Source organism: Muntiacus reevesi, chromosome 5 (assembly GCF_963930625.1).
Source record: "Muntiacus reevesi chromosome 5, mMunRee1.1, whole genome shotgun sequence".
In the NCBI taxonomy this organism is placed as follows: domain Eukaryota; kingdom Metazoa; phylum Chordata; class Mammalia; order Artiodactyla; family Cervidae; genus Muntiacus; species Muntiacus reevesi.
In genome coordinates, this window is record NC_089253.1 from 2,320,733 (window position 1) to 2,325,979 (window position 5,247).

The following is a 5,247-nucleotide window of genomic DNA, read 5'->3' on the forward strand; positions in this document are numbered from 1 at the left end:
TCTTAGGTATAGAATTCTATATATACATTTATTTCATTACCTCACAATTAAAATATTTTTCTTCTCTGTATTAATTTTTTTTTAATGGGTGATCCATGGATGAGCTTCAGGAGATCTGTGTGAACCTTTTTTTAGGAGAAAGCTCATGGGTTTTTCAAGTCCTCAAAGGGATCTGACACCCAAAACATTAAGAAAGTTTTCTCCATCTTGATCTGTCAGAGTAAGAAAGGAGAGCTAAATTACTAAATATTAATATAACTTAAAATCAATGTTAAAATTATCCTTTAATAAATAAAAATTATAATTATTTATTAATATACTGGATTCCTAAGAGCGATATTGATATTTACTACTTGTCCTTCCTATAAATAGTGCTGAGTGGCATTGCTTGTTTTATTCCAGGCCCTTGAATGAGATTCACAAGGAAACTTGGCTTCTATAGGACATCAGAAAAAGGGCTGAGTCCCTTTATCAAAATTTATTCTGGAACAACTTGTTCATATGTATTCCATTTTGTCTGTGAGGTTTGTATTCAGTCTTTTGCATTCTCCTTGATGAATTCAGGCCTTCCCTGGTGACTCTGATGGTAAAGAATCTGCCGGCAATGCAGGAGATTTCCTGTAATGTGGGAGACACGAGTTTGATCCCTGGGTCTGAAAGTTTCCCTGGAGAAGGAAATGACAATCCACTGCAGTGTTCTTGCCTGGAAAATTCCATGGACAAAGGGGCCTGGTGGGCTTTAGTCCATGGGACTGCAAGTCAGACACGACTTAGTGACTAAACCACCACCACCACTCATGAACTCATTTCTTCTTTAACACTCCTCCCCAGTTAGTGCTCTGAGGAAATAGCTCCAATTTTGCAAGCTAATCATGTCCTTCAGGTGACTCAGTTCAAAGTCATGTGCTTCCTGAAGTGAGGCAGAGCGGTAAAGGCATCAGTTTCCAGACTGAGAGTGACAGCCACTTAAAACCGACAGCCAAATTACCAACTTAGAGACGCACACCGAAGCAAAGTATCTGTTGACAAGCAAGTCGTGCATTTTTAAACAATGTGCATGGAGAATTTAAAGTCCACCTTAAAAGAAAAATTGAAGAGGTCTTAAGAGGAATAGTGATGATTGAAATTATGACTTATGCGCTTCAAAATTCTCTATACCTAATCCTTAGGAGTATTAGAAATTCTCGGGGCTGATGTATCCAAAAGCTTTTATGCACAATACTTTCAGGGCCCATGAAAATATCTCAATTTTAATTTTCTTTAAAAGCTGAAGAAAAATGACATGATAAAGTATATTATATACATATATTATACATATAATAACAATAATCATATATATAATAATGAATCCAGCATGGATTATATTTGCCTTTATTCTAATGTAGTCATAAATATAATTCATAAATATACATAAATATAATATAGATATGTATATTATATATAACATGCACAGATATATATTTATATCATGGGTCCCATTTTTTTTTTTTTTTATGGAAGAAAAAACCCACGAAGGCCAAAGTGCCTACTTCCCATGAAAATCAAAACAGGGCCAAGGGATTAATGATTTGCTCAACTTGGTGAGTGGCCAGTATCTAAGGAGATGCCTTGGTGAAGGTTTTTGATGTGTGCTTATAAATGGTTTTGAGGCTTTTCTTAGATTATATTCTCTTAGCAGAATGAAAATTGAGACTGTGTAGCCTCTTTACTTCTGTGCTTCTTTTTTCCTGTTTGCTTCACTCTAGCTCTTTCCACTCATTGGTAAGCTGATGCTGAAGCTGAAGTTCCAATACTCTGGCCACCTGATGTGAAGAACTGACTCCTTGGAAAAGACCCTGACACTGGGAGATATTGAAGGCAGAAGGGGAGGGGATGACAGAGGATGAGATGTTTGGATGGTGTCACTGACTCGATGGACATGAGTTTGACTAAACTCCGGGAGTTGGTGATGGACAGGGAGGCCTGATGTGCTGCAGTCCGTAGGGTTGCAAAGAGTCAGACACAACTGAGAGACTGAACAGTTCTTTCCACAAACTTCTTTTATTTGCTTAGCTCTTGCACATAGCTCAACAGTCCCTAGCCCCAACTCAGCATCAGATATACATACCACTGATGTTGGTTTTTTGCATATCTGAGTTCAAATTTTCTGCTACAGCAGCCTCTAGTCAGGTGTTCACCATACATCCAATCAGCTGTAGCTTTATCTTTCCCCTCTCCTTCTTCCCTCCACACTCTTGCATGCCCTTCAACCCCCATGTTTTGTATGGCTGGCCCTCCTTCAAGCTGTGTTGGGGCAGCTAATGAAATGTCTTCTACTATACAGTTTTAATATAACTCAATTGTACTCATAGCAGAAAACAGTTACAGGAAAAACTAGCCTAGTAGTAAGTAGTGGTCTACTATACTTATGCTATTATAGATTCTCATGCCCTGATTGTCATTTTGCCACCTACTCAGCACATGGAAAACAGAAGCTTCCTCCCCAGGAAAGGCCAATTGCAGTGACTATGTCCAATCTAGGCATCCATGAAGAGCCACATTTCATAATCAAGCAGGACTCCTGCCTTGAGACTAAACCATTCTCTGAAGATTTACAGATATCCTACTAAGTCCTATTTTTGCTGGATGAGTGACCTATATGAGTAAGTATTCATATCGCATATACTTCCTATCACTTTGGGATTGTAAAAAGCCTTCTTCATTAATGGTTATGTATTAGGAACATCTGAGTAGGTATGACTTTAATAGAAATTTAAACTTTATTTAATTATCACAGTGTCACACACCTTTCTACCTTTGTAGAATTTTAATACTCAATAAGCAATTGTTTCACTATAAAAAGTATGATAGGTGCATAAAAATTTGGTATTACTAAGACATATATTATCTATCTGAAATAATATGAACAACTATGAGATACAAAATTTTCATCTGTCATATTTTCCATTTATATGTGTCACTTGTATTTAATTTGAAGGACAGGAAAGCTTATGGTCCTTCTTGATAAGAAGAAAGCCTCAAGCAGAAAAGAACCAATCAATGACAGGTTTTTTTTTAAATTTCATAAAATCTTACTTACTTCTAGAAGTAAGTAAAATAAAAGTAAGTAAGAATCTTACTTACTTTACTTACTTAAAAAGAAGTAAGTAAAAATCTTACTTCTAGAAGTAGGAAAGGTTCTGTAATGGATATAGTATCAGCCATGATTAAGTTTTGAAGAGCAGAATCTCTTCAACAAGTTTTAGAGAAAGGAATTTTTGTGGTTTACTGTACCACTGGGAGGCCAAAACAGCTGCCGTCTTTTTTGAGGGCTGAACTTCCAATGTCAACTCCCAAGATGGAAATATGGAACTGGGCCAGCAGAGCCGTTGCTTCTGCATTGGTCAGGAGACTTTCTGCATTTTCAGGAAGCTGGTACCCTAGTGCCTGCCCCTGGACACACTGCCTCTCTGCCAATGCTACTGTCCATGCCAGCCAAGTGCTATGCCAACTTGTCTCTCTTCCCATACGGCTTAGTTATGAATCAAGTCTCATTTGACTACACTCACGTGAAGCCCTAGCTGCAAGAAGTCTGAGAAGTGTGGTTTAGCTTTCTGAATTCTGTATGCTAAAGGGGGACTGAAATGGGTTGAGTGAGCCAATTTAGGGTACTAACCATGGGCATGTGGTTGTGTAATATTGAAAACTGGAGTGACATTGAAGGTGCAAATCAGATATGACCATCTGTGGGGTTTATTTTTCCCCTTTCGGGACTGGAATAGTATTCATCACAATCTTTGGTTTATGACACTCTCATATCAGTGATGTATGTATGGACCCCAAATTTCTTAGTAGAATAACAAACATCACAGACCCACCCACCACCGAAATAAAAGCTAGGTCCTTGACAATAACCTACTTGTAACCAAATATCCCCTGACACTCCCATATTCTAGGAACTCATCACCCTGAACTTCATATTTTATTTTATCTGTATGCATGATTACAAAGTGCCTTTTTAGAAATTTTAGTAATTTCTGTATCATTATGAGAATATAACCAAACCCAATGCAACATTTGATTCTTACTATTTTCACTGAGTATCCCATTACTAGATTCATCTATATTTTAAAATTTCACTGTAGTTAATTTCAACTGTTGTATTCTATTGCTGAATATGACAATATCCATTATGTGAATATTCATCCATTTTTCTCTTAATGGACATTTGGACTGCTTAAAAAATGTTTTAAAATTTATTTTTGACTGTGCTGGGTCTTTCTTGCTGTGCAAGGCTTTCTCTACTTGCAGTAAGCAGGAGTTGCTCTTCATCCAGGGACACAGGCTTCTCACTGAGCTGGGTTCTCCTGTTGCCGAGCGCAGGCTCCAGGCGTGCAGTCTTCAGTAGCTGGCACACAGGCTCAGCAGCCGCAGATCGTGGGCTCTGGAGCACGGGTGCAGTAGCCGTGGTACATGGGCTTAGTTGCTCTGTGTCGTGTGGGCTCTTCCCTGGCCAAGGTTGGAGCCCAAGTCCCGTGCGTTGGCAGGTGGATTCTTATCTACCAGGGAAGACCTGCTTCAAGATTTTGATGCAGATGCTGCCATAAACATCTTTTACCCAAATGTCTTCTACCTGCAAGAGTGTTTACTGGAGTATTTACTGAAGATGGAATTCCTGGGTCATGGGAGTTTTTTAGTGTGAAGTTCTACATGTTGAAGTTCATCAAAATATAGGTTAATTTTCAGCCACGTCTGGTTTAAAGGTAACAAATCAACATAATCATTAAAAAATATGAAGGACTTAGACTTTTTTCCCTCAAAAAGCCTATATTCCATTGGAAGAAACAATTAAAATTTTTGCTTTTGTATTTTTTGGTACCTACTTATCTTCTTAACTACTTTTTTACCCAGGGGTCCAACACATATTTCCTACTCTCAGTTGAGAGTGATCAACTAAAAGAGGTTCCCTGATACTCAGTAAACAATCATCCTTCTTAGATCACAACCTTAGGACTCTTCCATTTCTCCAAAACCTCTTCCTATTCACAGTACATTCCCTTAGACACTGAAGCCCAAAGCTGTTCTGCCACACTGTAAGGACATCTGGGGATTCCAACCACATTAGTAGGAAATTGATAAGGACACAGAGTGTCCATTAATTCTAGGTTGATTTAGTGTGACATAATCATCAAAGTGTGATCAGGCTTTTGATTTACGTCAAGCTGCCTAAGCTCTAGAGAGAACCCTTATTTCATATCTGTTTTAGGA